At 35.8% G+C, this 16,957-nt stretch overlaps 1 long non-coding RNA gene across 1 annotated transcript in view; it reads right to left on the bottom strand.

The window, feature by feature from the left end:
- Positions 1-9,226: 9,226 nt before the first annotated feature.
- The window catches only part of LOC125336760, a 46,304-nt gene continuing 38,573 nt past the window's right edge, over positions 9,227-16,957 (bottom strand). Inside the window, exon 4 of the long non-coding RNA XR_007207842.1 lies at positions 9,227-9,445. This is a non-coding gene — a long non-coding RNA (uncharacterized LOC125336760). The remainder of the gene's footprint in view (positions 9,446-16,957) is intronic.

Here is a 16,957-nt window from a genome sequence, read left to right on the forward strand (position 1 = left end):
ATGTCCTTAAAGCTCATGGAGAAGAACGGGGAGAAGCAAGTTGTTCCCCTTCAACACAAAGACGACCACACAGGAGCACATTCCTTAACAAGAGCCTGAGGAGAGCTCATGCTGGAGCAGGCTTCTCTTGAAGGATTGCAGTGCATGGAGAAGATCCACACTGGAGCATAGGAAAAGTATGAGGAGGAAGGAGTGGCAGAGAGGATCTGTTCTGAACTGATTGCACTTCCCCCATGAACAAAAGGAAGTTGAGTCCTATAGACTGCAGGGGGAACGAATTTAAGCATATGATGACAGATGGTAAGTGCTCTACCTGTCTTTTTATCAACCCACAAGTTGTTTTTTTTTTTTTTTTTTATTTTATTTTCCTCCCCCTGTCCTGTTAAGGAAGAGGAGTGAGAGAGCAGCTTGGTCTGGAAGCTGACCAAGATCAACCCATCATACAGTTACCCAAGTGGCATGACTACTTCTGTATTCCCACCCTTCCCGTGTGAGCATGCCTGCTTGATCTCATGCTGGGTAGGTAAATGCATTTAGTAGAGATTAAGTATTTAGATACAGTTCTCCTCTGCTTTATATTATACATAGTATTCCAAAACTTTTTTTACATATACAAGGCACCTGAAAAATGTATCTGACTCCATGCCCACTCCTCTCCCACACCTGAAGGTGAATTTATCCCCTTTTTAAGAATAATATTTAAAGCTGATTGCACAGTTAGTGAGTAATGACAAATTTGGAGAAGTAAAATGAAATTTTAAGCCTGATTCTCTATTTCTTTGTCCATAATGTGATGAAATGCACCACAGCAAAGAAGACAGACCACAGGGAAAGTGGAAAGGCAGCTTCCCTCCTTTAGCCGCAAGCTGTGTTTTTCAATTAGATACCATAAAAGGATCTATATGAATCTGAATGATAACACTATTAACACACTGCTAAATTAAAAATTATTTATATTGGTCATCCTAAATGCAAGCACAATATTTTTTACCCACTGGGGGAAGAAAGACTGTCTTTTTTTAAAATGTGTTCAGCCTAATCCCTGGTCAGGGACTCTACAGATTACCACAATTCAAATGTTGAATCATAATAATTATGTTAGAGAATTAAAAAACAGTATTGGGACTAATTTTGTACCCTTCCACTTGAAAATCCAGGCTCCCTTAGTTATCTTTAGTCAAGCCATACAAGACTCAGAGGGAGTCATAAAAAGAACTAAAAATAACCTTACATAGCTTTTCTAGGCATAAAAATGTCACACTTCAACCTCAGAATCTTCCTGGGACAGAACTAAATTCTGTGTCTGTTCTACTTGGACAATGAAAAATTTCTTTTCTAAAAACTTCTTTTTAGAATTAGGTTTTATGTACAATTAAATGCATATAACTGCCTTTAAACTTTGTGTGGGCTCATAAATAACCTGACAGTGCAAGCAGGTGTCAGGAATGGATGCACTAGTGGAATGAGTCTTAAGGCAGCACAGTGGCAGATATTCATAAGGCCAAGCGCAAGTGGGGCTCTTCAGTAGGAGTGTGTAACTCAATATGTTTCATAGTAGACCTCAGATCCTAACTGTGTTGACTTTATTCATCATACTTAAACTGATTTTACATGAAAAAGGAGGATGCTTTTATGTCAAGCCATGATAGCCTCTATGTAAAACATCTCAAAGCTTGAACAGAACAACAATGCGATTTATGTTTCCTAAAGATAAACTTTTGCTTTCTCCACATAAGGGCTGTTCACCCTAGTTTTCTGTTACTAAAAGTCCTTTGAAGTAGTGGAGCTATGGCAACCAAAAATGTTAATGATGAGAAAAATTAATTATTACTCCTTAGTGGAGTACATATCCTGAAATTGCCAAAATTACTATGCCCTCAAGATGGAATATTAGGAAGCACTGAAAAATGAACGTATTCCTTTTTAAAGGCAAATTATGTTGTAATGTTATCTATTGATCAACATTAATAACAATTTTCATAGCCATGAAAAAGTAGTCTAGAACCATTTACTTGAAAAAAAATTTAAAAAGCAAATCAAAAGGGAAAGGTTGGACAGAAGAAGGTGAACAATATGACTTTGAAGGATGATCTTATGCTAGTAACACAAAACAAGAAATATTTCATACATTTATGCACCATGGCAATTTTATAAACTTCTGTTCTCCTTTTCAGTGTATTTTGTACCTCTCAAAATGAATTTATATTCTTCAATTGTTCTTCATTTTCATTTTGAAAGAGACAGAGAATTTCATGAAAATACTCCACAAAGAATACCAGGGTTAGCTTCATGATAAAGACATTTTCGAATCAAACACAATTATTATAATGTGATCCATATTAGATTCTGGTACTTTTACATCTTGATTAGCATCAAATTTCTTGTATTGAAGAGTTTTATTCTGCCAGTTATAAATTAACAATTATTATTGTGATGGGTCTTATGATCCCATACATAACACACATAGTAATACAAATAAGCATGTTTCTTTGGGCTGAATAGAAAATGGGTACTTTATACACCTTGATAGATTCTCGCCCTGCCAAGGTTAATAGAAGTACTTAGAATCTTTATATCATATAAAAATATTGAGATGGGAGGTGTGTTTTCTAGCAATCTTCTTCTTAAAAAAAAACCCAAACCCACACCTAAACCAAAATCTACAGCAGTACACATTAGGTAGGTGATATTCACAGAAAGGTTTGAATGGATTGTTTACATACAGAGCACTGCATTTACACTTTGGTTTTCAATTTCCCTGGGCTTCAATGTCTTTTCAGTGTGCTTTGGGGCTTTTTGTGTGTTTGTGGGGCTTTTTTGTTCCTTTGTTATTGTTGGGGGGTGTTTTTTGTGAAAGAAAAGTCTTAGTAATTTGAAAAGAAAATGAATGCATGCAACATCCTTGAGGAAGAATATTTGAGTACACTTTGTTTTTGAAACTTTGAAACTGTAACACTCTGAGACTTTCTTCAGGTTTGGTTTGTTTGGGTTTGGTTTTTTTTGGTTTTTTTTTTGTTTTTTTGTTTTTTTTTTTTTTTTTGTAGATCCCGGGAATTAGGCAGTCCTGAAAAAACGGAAGTCCTGATTTTATAACACCTTATTACTTATAATAATTTCCATCTATAAAAAGGGAATACAATCTTAGCTTCTACAGAATAGATATGTTTGGGGTTTTTTTTCAGTTATATCAGGGCAGTGTATTGCATTAATTTTGAAATCTTATGCCACAGTCATAATGAATATACTCTACAGTCAAAGCTGCAACAATTAAAAGACTGGTAGGTCCAGCATTTTCATTGAATCCACTAACCTTAATTTGCTGTTTGACTTGGTGCTGACTTGTGGAGGAGATTATAGCTAGAAGGATGTGAAAGAAGGTGAGAAAAATAAACTTTTATATATATATACATATATATATATATACACATATATACACACGTATGAATTTATTAATCTTACTCCTACAAACACCCTTCCTAATGTGTGCAGCTTTCCACCACTGCCAAGCATCTGCATCTAAAGATCTAATCAACTGGAACATATATTTAGTTTTATTCAATTTGCAGGGATACCATGGGGATCAGTTTATCAGAAATTGTTCATTGATTTTCATAATTGACATGCTTTCTCCAACTCATGCAAATGGTAATTACATTACTAGTGGCTTTAGTATTTTGAACTACTTTGTATAAAAGAAAACATGATAAATAAATGAACAATAGCACTATTTAAAACTGGTATTACTTTGGCTCTTTTTCTTGACAGGGATAATACAGCATGAATCATTGCAAGTATCTGAAAACAGTGTATACTTTAGCTATCTGTCTAGAGGTAAGATTATGTTAAAGTCAAAAGTGCCTTGACTTATTTGCTCACAAGTATGAACTTTTAAAGGCATATGTGATATCCTAGGGTGTTTTCTTGGCTTTTATCTGCCAGTTGACAGCCCATGAGTCACCACTGGTTTTGTTTGACCTATCAGCTGCTGACACTGAAAATCTTGTGGGCAAACAGGAAAAAAACTCAAGAATATATTTTTTGTATGGTTGAAATCCTTATAGTTCATCCGAATACTTATTATTACTTCAGATTCAGTTGTTACAGAACAACAACAACAACAAGACAAACAGAAAATAAAAAATCAGTACTGTTTTAGGAAAAAAAAGTTTTATAGTACAAAGCAGCTTCTTGTTCTCTTGATGATCCCTGGAATGTGTTTCACCCAGTTCTACATATGAGATTATTTAACTGGCTGTTTGTGAGCTGTTTAAAGACAGGATATCTCCATGCCTAGTCTGTGCCTCTGGCATTGTCGTATCTTGCATCCACTCCCCCTTTAAAGTATTCTCTGTTCCTGTTTTTCAAGGCTTCTGCCTTCCTAATAGACCTGTATTTCTCTGTACTAAACCACCACATTAGAGTTATAAGTGTATCATTCTGAAAAAAATAGTTACTTGTTTCTCCTGTTAAATGTAAAACTATGGTTCTGTCATACAAACATAAACAGAAAAAAAAAATCAACAAACAAACAAAAAACCAAAAAAAAAAAAAAAAAACCCAAAAAAACTCCAAACAGATTAATCATAGCTAAAAAGTTACAAATGAACCATGTAAAAATTAAGTTACTGGGTTTTGAAAGATGTTCGGGTAAAGAAAATCTGACAAGCCTCATTCCTGAGGCCTTTCAGAAGCCATACAAAGACTGTAGCCTGTTACTTAGTGTCAATATTGTATTACTTGTCTACCTTACTCCACAGCCTTAAATGAAGTCACCTCCATTTAGGGGTTGCCGAGGGAGTTCAGTGATGTTCTCAGTGTCTAGCAGTGTCTAACATGTCCATGCACAGGGGAATATCTGGTTCCAGCTAGTTAACTATCTCCTCATTACTTCAGGAACTGAGCAGTTTCTGATTTGGCCTGTGGTAGCTATGTAGTGCTTAGTACAACTGCCTCAAATAGGAATTTAGTATCATTTGGTATATCCTGGACTATCAATCTTGTTATCTACCTATCAGTGTAGAGCAGTATGGTGAACTGACCTTGGCTGGCCATGAGGTGCTCAGCAATTCTCCCTTTCCTCAACAGGACAAGGGAGAAAATACAACAAAAAGCTCATGGGAAAAATAAGGACAGGGAGATCACACTGCAGTTATTGTCACAGGCAAAACAGATATGACTAGGGGAAGATTATTTTATTGCCAATTAATAATGGAGTAGTATAATAAGAAAATAAGAACAAATCTAAAAACTCAGGTTCCCCCAGCCCCTACCTGCTTTCTAGTCTCAACTTCACTCTGGATTCTCCTACCTCTTCCTCTTTGAGCTGCTCAGGGAGATGAAGAATGGGAGTTATGGACAGTTCATCACAGGTTGTCTCCTCTGCTCCTTCCCCATCACACTCTTCTCCTGCTCCAGCATGGAGTCTCTGCCCTAGAACGCAGTCCTGCACCAGTGCGAGCCCCAGGGGCTTACAAGTCATGCCAAAAAATCTGCTCCTACATGTGCTCCTCTCCACAGGCTGCAGCTTCCTTCAGGGCACTTCCACCTGTTCCATCATGGGCCCCTCCTTGGACTGCAGATGGGTATCTGCTCCACCATGGACTTCCATGGGCTGCAGAGAAACAACTTGCACAGTCATGAGCTTTCCAAGGGGCTGCAGGAGAATCTCTACTCTTCCTTCTCTTTTCTTAACTGACCTTGGTGTCTGCAGGGCTGTTTCCCTCATATTTCCTCACTCCTCTCTCACAGTTGCTGTTGTGCAGTGTTTAATATCCCTTCTTAAGTATGTTATCATAGAGACACTATTGATGTCACTGATAATCTCGGCTTTGGATCCCTCTTGGAGCTATCTGAAACTAATTCTGTCAAACATGGCAGGACAAGCTTCTCCCAAAAGTCACTTTTGCAACCCTCCCACTACCAAAACCTTGCCACATAACTTGGTTTCAAGGAGCAAAAGCTTCCATAGACTCTGCATCATATCTGCCAGTGTCAAGGACAAGTCCCAGATACACCAGGTCATCTTAGTTAGGGCTTGACGCTTGCAGTAGGGCAATCATACAAAGCCTATACGCAACATGAAAACTCTTCAGCTGGCCAAGCATATTTGATGCTGAGACAAGTAATTCAGGAAGCTCAGTTGGCTCCGCTGTTGATTAGAAGCTTAGTTCACTTGCCTTAACTTTGGAGACTACTGCCATTTTAGATATTCTGGGGAAACACAAGATGTCACAAGATAGTTGCCAGATATCATAAAGGATGCACAGAAACAATGTATTTGATAACCAGGAGTTGAGGCTAATCCTGGAAGATTTGAATACTGTAGGTGCCTTGAAATTAAAAGAGATATATTTCTCCTCTGGTTTTGGTTTTGGTTTTGGTTTTGGTTTTGTTTCCTTCTCCATCTCCCCCTTCCCCAATACTTAATTACAACACTAACCTGATTAGAATTAGAAGAGGTTATACATCTTTTCCATTTTAGAAGACTCTAACCACCAAGTCATAAAATCAGGCTTACATATGCCTAGTTAATATTTAATCATCTTATGCATAATGGAGCATCTTTGGCAGAAGGAATTGAGAGGATACCTCTCTCTCCTGGGTAATCTTCAGACTAATAATTAGTTAATCTCAATGGAAATGGAGTCTCAGGTCCTTGAATTCAAGAACAAAGAGAGCCTGTGTCTGTCATGTCCTTCATGATCGCTATCATCATGATGCTGTTGAATGAAAAGGTGCGAAGACCATGTTTTTTAAAGAGAAACAAGGAACAAGTTCAATATTTGACCCATGGCAGGTGGTTGAAATTTTCCTAGGCATTACTAGCTTGCACAAGCGTGTTTCCCTCTCTGCAGTGAGTTTGCTACAATAATACAATATATAGAAAAGAATGAGGTTTGAAGGGATGGACTGCTCTTGAGCAACTTTGCGTGTTAGGAACCAGCAAGTTAGATCAGTAATGAATGACATTTCTGTCAGACACTCTTTTTTCTATCATATTTTTATTTTATGCAATATATGGGGGGAAAGACCTTTCATATGAAATTTCCTTTGTGAGTCTCCAGACTTACTAACAGAAATTTATTCAACATATTACTTTGTTTGAAGACACTGGCAAAATATAAACTGGTTTGTAAAACAACACATCAAACCTTTAAAATCCTTTTTCATTCCTTAAATATAATCTTGTAACCTAGTTTTCCTAATTCTTCAGTGTCTAATGTACTGTGACTATTTGCATCTGCAGAAAATTAGTGTACAGTGGAAGAAGCATTGTTTCATCTTCATCTGCTAGTGCCTAATTTGTTTAGGAATGAAAAACTACAAGAGACAAAGAGAAGATTATGTTCCCTCAATCTGGTTCTGTAGTATCTCCAAAGAATTTGTATTAGATCTTGTAATAATGGATGAGAAGACTCGAGAAACATTAGTCAAGATTTTCAACATGCAAGGAATCACCAAGGCAAGGTATTATATCCATATTTCATTAAGATAAAAATAGTTCCTTCACACTAAAAACTTGTGAAGATTGATTACTGGAGGAAAACTTCTTTATGAAAGAGATTTTCAGAGGTATAAACAATTTTATGCTTCCAATTCCTATTTACTTTTAATAGGAATTGGGTGCCTGGCTGGTCTTTGTGTCTTGTAAAAGTTGTAAGTGGTGGTTGCTTTTTTTCCCTATCCTACTGTCCAGTCATGTCAATAAAATTTGTCATTCTTATAATCAATCCAGGTAATTTTTGAAAATTATTGACTCTTGAGCTGCCATATATTTTTTAAGATTGCTATAAGAGTATTCCATGTAATCAACAGACTCATCTAACTCTAATAAAGAATCTTTTAGTGACAAGAAATGTATGAAATGTCTATTTTAATCTAATCTGCTTTAATGTAATCCGGTACTTCTGAGAAAGATTGCTTTCTGGCCATTTACTGACTTCATTTCCTATTTATGAATCCAGAATAGTGGTGAGCAAGAAATAAAATCAAGATACAGAATAGATACCAAGTTCAAAGGATTCAAAGACCGTGAAAACTCCGGATTCAAGCGATAGAGAGGAACCAAAAATTAGAGTAAAACAGATCACATTGTTGCGTAGCAACATAGAAGGTGCTACTAAGTGGCATAACTTTTTTAATCCCCAATACCCAGAAGAGAATATGCAGGGAGCATCTTTTCTTCAGCACAACATTAATTTCCATTGGTTTTTCTGTGACCATACATGAGACAGACAGTGAAAAAAAGGAGTCAGCAGTCACTGATGTCACACACTTTTAGTCAACAGGTCGAAAGGGATGTAGAAGAATTAAAAAAAAATATTTAAAAATCAATAATCTGAGATTAGACCAGGATTGTTATTTCCCTTTTTATCCCTTCTTAATTAATAAGAGGAATCTTTGTGAATGACACAATGATTTTGCCCCAACAGGTGGTTGGGTTTTTTTGCTTTTGTTTTTGTTTTTCCCTTAGATGTTACCTCACTCTTAAACACAGTCCAGAAGGCAGCTTGCTTCATGATAAAACAAAAACAAACAAACAAAAACAAACAAAGAGAAATCCCCACATTCTGTTTAACCAAATACATTTAATGCCTTCTAAAACTAAGATTGTAAATGATGATCTAATGCAAAGGAAATCTGTGAAACACATAGGTCGCCCAAGAGTATAAATATGAGAAAAGAAAAAAGGAACCAGGTGTACAAGCAATTGGTCAGTTACTGGACAATGAAGGAACACAGCCCTTGGACCTGGGTAAAACTGGTTTTAGTACTAATAAAGAGAGCACACAACAAGCCTTCAACATATATAAAATGCAGTAAGTTTTGATAAAACAGGAAAATTTTAAAACCATGTAGAAAGAGCAAGTAAGTGACGATGTTAACAAAGAGAAAAAAACTCAGGCAGACCTTGTATGAGCAGAGAGAAGCCATTAAAGTTAACAATACACTACTCTCAGAAAGCAACATGGGATACAAGACACTGTAACCTCCCGTTTTCTCTCTAAAGAATTAGAACACACAAGGACAGTGTAAAGGTCAGAATAACAACAAAGACAGGCGTAAATTCTATAAAGTCTCTGTATGGCATTACTGAAAATTAGATATAACTAAATAAGTGGATAACTTGGAGTAGAATCATTATCATCCTTCTTATTAGATTAACAATTCTTTGATTAGGCTATTAAGGTTTTAGTTAGACTAATGCTAAACCCTTGGATTTTTATATAAAGTGTATTCTTTGTTCTTACCTAAATTTCATGTGATCAGGTTACTTGCATGAATATATTTGCTTTTAAAATTTGTGAGGCAACATCTTGGATTTCATACATAAGAAACTTTATAATCTTAAACAGTTGGATAATAGAAATTCAATGAAAGAAGTACAAAATGCAAGGTCCCAGGAACTTCTGTTGTTAGGCAGAAACACATCAGCTGGAGACACCTGGAAAGTAAACAACAGCGGTCACCTTAAGGAATCATAGTATGATGATCCATCCTTTACATGATGTAACTATTAAAAAACCCCTAAGATAAATTAGAGGTACTTCCAGTAATTGTAGAGAATACTCAAGACATTTCACAATTTACTGCTGAGACCAAGTCAGAATAAGTTACACTGTCTGGTCATCTGTTTAAAATGAAAATAAACTGAAACTTGAAGTAAAGAAGACTAGTAAGTGAGTCTATTTTACAAGAGAAAATAATAAGCCATTTCAACATAACACTGTCTGCGTTATTAATTGTTGTCTTCCCTGATGGGGGAGACATTCAGAATTTTGCCAGGAGAAAAAAGGAGGCGAATGGGACTTCATGCTTCTCAGTGTCCAGAGAGGTGTTTATTAATTCTTATCTAAGGAGTACAAGCCACTGGTGTGGCCGAGACATAGCACAGAGCAGAGAATGCAGCAAGAAGGCAACTTATCAAAATTTCACTGCCTTTTTAAAGGTAAACTACCCAATGAAAACTTAAAACACAAGATATTTTCACTTTTTTACCAATGTCCAACAAATTCCTAAATCACATAGACAGGAACTGCGGAATTCTGTATCCAATCATCCCAAACTACTTCTACTGCAGAATATGGAGTAGTAGAAGAAGATGGTTTGGAGAACAACAACAATCCTCCATTTTGATGTTTTTTGTTTTTATCTATTTACTATGCAAATAGACCTAAAAACTCTAAATTTTTCACCTTGTGATAATCTCACATAGTATTCTATCATCTAATTCACACCATTGTAGATTCGAATTCTTCCCAGAGGCTAGGCAAATTTTCCCATGGACAAAGGCCAAAACCAGTACTGTCCAGGGAGGTAGAACCCTTCAAAACAGGCAGAGAAATATTCTCTGCACTCTGGGTTCCTACAGAACAGAACAAAGACATAGATGAGTATGACTGTCCTTTATAAACATTCGTGAGGTGAAACACATTGGGGGAAAAGCTATTTTTTCTAAAAACAGTGGTGGCCAGAGGAGAAAGTAATATAAAATCTGTAAGTTCACATTTGAAATTAGGACCTTTAGAGATGTAATGTTGTGGGGAAATCTTACAGTAAAGGTAAGAAGAAAAAAACAAAACAAAACAATTACTGTCTCAATATGAAGTATGCAAAGTAATGGTTACTGTTGCAGGGAAGTGACTTCATTACCAAAAATTTATTTCTCACCTCTGTTTTTTATAATGGTAAAAACGGTTGCATTTTGTCCTACCAATACATTCAATAATTTCTGTAAACATTTCAACAGCACAGAAAATTTTAGATGCAATGGAATCTGTACTATCTGGCTTGCAGATAAGATATGTATTATACAAACTTGGCAACATTCAAAATATTTCATACATATATAAAAAGCAACACCATATTTCTATGTGATTTGAGAATTTGTTTCCTATAAAACTAACAGAGAGCTGAAAGGAAGCTCTTCTCTGTTTCCCACCTAATCACCTACCTATTAATATGACAGTAGAATTGATTTGGTTGTCACATAATCTTAAAATATTTACTGAAAAGCAGTCCATATAGTTTGCATTCTACTGGTGAGAAAAGGGCATTCTGACATCTCAATTAAACCTATGTTCAAATCTCTATTAAGCCCATAGAAAAGATTCTTAACAAAAAATAAAGATCTTTCAAAAAGTTTAAATTTGTAATATCTCTATGTTCATGCATGATTTTTTTTTCTCCTAACTGTAGAAGGATAATAGCGTTTGTATGCTACCACCACATTCTGAAGCTACTTTAAATAATATTTAAGATATTCATCTATCCTAAATAATGAATGACTGTTTTCCAGAGAGCTTCAAAGTATACTAGATATAGAGAAGTCAAGAGGTAAGACACATCTCTTAAATCCTGTCAGAATAACAATAGAGAATGTAGGAATGGCAGCTATTCAGTGCCAGTAAGACTTTTTTATTCACTTCACAATTTTTTTAGTTGTATTAAATGCTGGCTTCTACTTTGTTATTGATAGCAGTGTAAGATTTCTATTAATTCTAGCAGTTCTCACTGGAAAGTTTCTTCATATGTCTAAATTTGCATGGAAAACATTATGCCAAAGTCTATGAAATTTAAATTATAATTATGTTATAAAAATGAAATTAATGTTTGTCATAACATTATAATTACTGTATACCTGTGTGTCTGTGTGCAACCCAAATGCATTTAAGCCAATTCCTTAAGTATTCCTAAGCAGCTATACAGCTACTCTCTGCATAGGTGAGACTATGGATAGATTTGAAATGATGCACCAACTTCAGGCAAGAGGATTGATTCCTACCACTATATCCACCACTGCCTTTACAATTAAGCACTTGTCTAATGTTTCCAGGTGAATATTTCAGACAGTTCTGGAGATGCCCCTAGGCAGCTCCTGCTGTGCTTAGGCCAAGTGGAGACAAAGTTTCTGTCCTTATGTACTACAGAAATGTTAACTAACATGCTGGATGGAGAATCTGATCACCCCAAGAATTTCAAACATCAGTTTCTGATGTAGAATTTAATAAACTATATGCAGATAATTTTTAAAAGCCTGTAAAAATGGTTTCTACAGATGCCAGAGTGGTCATGTAGGACTGGATTTTGTGCAGTTAAGTCCACAGGTATTTTGTACACAGTGTAAGATAATAGAAATTGTTCATGCATACCCTGAAGTGACCATGCAGGATCATGAGCCAGCTGGATTATAAGGGTTTGGCAAAAGTTTGAGGTCTGTCTCCTGAATCATGCAACAGAGAGACTCTGGTAACCATCCAGACAGCTACTGGCTGTCATATTCAAGATGTTTGATTCCCAGTGGGAGTATTACACTATGTAAGGTATGCCAAACCTTTTAAAATGCTTTTTTAACAAACACTCTTTCCACAAGTCTTTGTGCTACATTATAGACGGTATAAAATGTCTTGCACAAGAGATGAGTATTCAACAAGAATGAAAAACTGTTAAAATAGAATGAGTATAAATGGAATAGTTAGAAATATGACTGGACGTTCACTTTTCTGCTGGAGGTTGCATAAAACATGTTCATTTTAAGTGAAAACCTAGACAATTTTGTTAATTGTATGTTTTGTCATTGTCTTGCTGGAATTAGGATTTATCAAACTAAAGGAATTAAGACCTCAGAACATTTTTATATGCTTGAACCTTGTATTTTTGTGTTCCTTATCATATCTTACTTAAGTTGAATAATTATCAGTTGCAGAAATTACTAATTGAATTTTATTTTTCAGCGCAATGCTCAAATTCTCAGTGTTGTCAGGTGGTGTTATATTTGTTGACTGCTGAATCATAGACCTGCTTCAGAATTGCTGATGTACTTTTTCATTATGAATATCCATGAAAGAACACATTTGCATGGATAACAATGGCTCGGTTTCCATTGGTAGTGTATATTGTAGTTACAGATTAGTTTATTAAAATGGCATTGGAAATGAATAGTAAGAATAAAACCTTTACATAGGATTTATTTTACTTTCTAAGTAATTTAGGTAAATAATTACAATAGTATTTTCCCGTTTTAAACACTGCATTCTGACACAAGTCATGCTTATCATTTTAATTTCAGTAATAATGTCCTCATAAATAGATTCCCAAACATTGTCAGAAGGAAGAAACAATAAGTTATTGTTAAAAACGGTGATGAGTAAATAGAATTCAAGGAATATCCTCAGTGTCATTTTCAGCTACATTGTTGCCATGATCTATGAAGCTTTTCTGAATTTTCATCCTTTTCTTCAAAGGTTATACCTTTTTTTTTTTTTTTTAATTGGGAATTGGTGATCCTGGGTTTGATCACTTGAATAAGTTACATATTTTCTGTAATATAGAATACTATGTCTTATATTAATTTTTTTCATCAACTACGGTCTGGAGGACTAAGAGAGAACAGTACAGCTTCCTGATAAGAACAAAACTTTCTTTCATTTTCAGTTTGTGACATAGCTTGGATATTCCAACTTGTCCAGTGATGCAAATACAACTCTACTTTAAATACTTGAGAAGACTTTTGTTTCTTAGAAAACATATGTATAAAGCTCTTTTAAAAGTAAATAAAATAAGAATAGAATGACTCCTAATAAGAATGATGACTCACCAGAGTAAAAAGGATGGGGACACCAATGCCTTGACCTGATAGTCACAGACTTTTAATTCACATTCAGATGTTATTTATCGGCACTTAAAAGTCATACATGTAGTACGTTTTATACCTTAGACTCTCTCCCAAGTGTTGTTTTCCTTATATTGTTGAAGAAAATATTTACTTCCAAGAGATTTAACCCAACTTTTCACAGTCTTGATCCTCTTGCTTTTCAAAAAAACTTTAAATGCTGTGTCCCAGATGGCTATTCTATGAAAAATGATAATCATAAGTTTAAATGGGCAAGCGAATCCCATTAAGTGGACAAGTCCCATGGAAGACACGGGAAAATATGTGTAGCTAACCACCAGCATAATCGGATGTAATTGCTTTAAAAAACAACATTCCCTTATAAACCATAGATGCTGAATTTGTAGTCTGAGATATAGATGTAGCCAGGGAGTTAATTTCTTTCCATGTCTGTGACATCATTGTTGTTTGTTATTGTTGGAGAATGTGTGTTATTGCGTGGCCTAAAAATATATATTTGTACAGCTCGCATACCCATGAAGAGGCAAAAAGCTCACAGCCTTTTTCATGCTGTTGTGTATTTCACATCATTTTGAACACTACTACTGAGACAATTTATTGCTTGTCATAGACTTCCCTAGTAAATTTTAGTCTGTGATGTTTAATCCAACAGTTCTTTGTCTCTCTCTGAACCTGAGTGGGATGCAGGTGCCTGAACATTGGCATCCAGAGACATTTCAGACACCCATGAGTATCCTTATTGATCTCTATCTGCCTCACTACATAGATAGGAATCCCCTAATCTTTCTGTACAAGGTTAATGACTCAGACTCCTAAGACACAGCAAACTGAACTAGACACGTATGAGTAGGGAAATTAATTTCTCTCTGAAAGTCAAAATATCTCCATCCACTTGAAGGTACCAGCTTCACATATTACTGAGGAAAACCATCCTTCTAACTGCAATTAATCTGGGCAGTGTTGATTTTTTTAAACCCAAGAAACTACATAGAAAATTAATGATACAAAAAACCATTTATGGATGATGCTTCAATGTGTTCACGTATCTTCATAGCTGGTTGATTGCTCACAATTTTCTTTAATCCTGTTAGCTGTAGGTTTACGGGCGGGTTCGGTCGGGACGGAGATGGAGACGAGAGATCTCTATAGGCAGGTCTTGGGACACAGGGGGTTTATTGCAAAGGACGTGGGTATAAGGGCACTGCTCAGAGCTGCCAGACTCAGCTCTGAGCAGGCCCAAGAGAGCAAGAGAGTAAACGGGTGAGAGAGAGAGAGAGAGAGAGTGTAAGAGCAAGAGTGGAAGTAAGAGCAGGAGTGGAAGAGGTAGTAAGGAATGTCTGAAGTCCTGGTTACAATACAATAAATCATCTTCTGTACTGAATATTCTAATTGTCACTAACCAATCTAATACAAGATACAAATCCTATAGCATTTACATACAGCCTATAAGAGTTCTTATATTACCATAGAGTGTTACATCTTAACTTCTAAAAACTACTCTTTGGACCCCTTCTGCTGAGCTAGTAGGGTCTGCTCTGACCCTTGGACCTGCTTGCAAGCAGAGGGTATTGTTCCATCAAGAGGGGATTACCTTCAGTCGGCCATACCATTGTTTTCTAGTTGTTCAGTAACTAAGACTTGGTATTTCAAAAGTGGCTTTCATTTCGATGTTGCCTGTAGTTTTCATATTCCCAAAATCTTTTGTCAGGCAATCATATTTATAAGGCTTTCCTGTTTCATCTTCCCCAACAGTTAGCCTCATGTGAAACATGGAGTTCAGTATCTGAAAGAATGGGGCTGCATGTACAAATCCACAGAGGCCCCAGTGAAACATGTTTCTTTATCCAAAGTGGCTATCCTGCATTTAAACCTTTAAATATTTAAATGCATATTCATTTCAACCATACATCTTCTCTACAGCAAGAATGTTTCTCACAATGTTTTCACAGTTTTTCTACTCTGTTTTTTTTTAGCCAGTCACTTCTGAGTTTCGCATTTAAATCTCCATTAAATATGTTGGTAAATACCAACATCCAGAAACACTTTGTGAGTCCCACAGTAAGGTTCATCTTTAGCCATGATTTATGCACATTATGACCCAAGCACACATTATTCCCCAATGTCTTCCAAAAGCTTCTTCCAATTCTTTCTCATACAGAAATTTATCCACGTTGTCAGAGAAGAAGGATTACTACACTGGAACAAATCCATCAGTTTGGACTGGCATGGGAGAAGGGCCTCTGGAGGTGCTGTGGCACATTTTTTCCCTCAGAATACAGTGCACTGTTTTAATCTTTAATGACAATGAAAAGATTTATTTATTATTTTAAGTTTTCTGTCTTGGAGATGATTTCAAAATGGACCATGACCCAAGTGATACCTCTAAAACCTGTTCCATGTAAATTGTGACCGTAATAAAATGACATCAGCACCTCAACTACTTGTTTATTTCAGAGCTTCCTATAACACATCCAGAATAGCTAGGAGACAGTGGATAGACAGTTAATGGTATGTATGACCTCCCTAGAAAAAATGTATAAGGATTACTCTGTATCACGAAACAGAACAAGGCAGCCATCATGCACCTGATTGTCAAAATTATATCAGGCCTGTTTCCTGGAGCATTTAATGTATTCCTGGTGTATTTAGTGTGTATTCCTGATATATTTATCCTCCACACCAATATTGGAGGTTAAATTATCCTTATTTGGAAACCTGTTTAGCACGACCAAAGAAGACCTGCTCTCTTGCCATACTTGAAAAACAATGAAAGATACAAATCCTTTCTTAACCCCTCTGTTTATTAGCTGTAAGGATTTCAATTTGGTCTCTTTAGGAAATGATATTTTGTATTAGATGAAAGTTTATAGTGGCAAAAGTTTACCATATAAACATTTTTCATGACATTTTGTGAAATACTAATATTTATTTTACTTTTTTCTAGTAATTTTCAGACTTGACCCAACTACAGGATCATGACTGGTTGAAGAGAGTTTATATTTTCTAATAAAAAAAAACTGGATCCAAAAATAAGCCCATCCTCAAATCACTGTTACATTCAAATCTCTATACCTGAGTGGCAGTCTTTCATATATACTAACTTTTCCACTATTCATTTCATTTGGTATTTTCAAGGTCAGAGGGCAAAAGAAAAAGCACAGTTCTCTATGTAGTTCTGAGAACTGAACACCACATACTGCTTTTGAATAACAGATGATTTCGTTTGCAGGACATAACTGCTAAACCCTTCCCCTCCTTCCTGGCTCTCTGGCATTCCAGCTGAGATAATCAGTAGAAAGGGACTTGGCACCAAATGTAAATGTG

This window comes from Corvus hawaiiensis, chromosome 2 (genome assembly GCF_020740725.1).
Source record: "Corvus hawaiiensis isolate bCorHaw1 chromosome 2, bCorHaw1.pri.cur, whole genome shotgun sequence".
Taxonomy (NCBI): domain Eukaryota; kingdom Metazoa; phylum Chordata; class Aves; order Passeriformes; family Corvidae; genus Corvus; species Corvus hawaiiensis.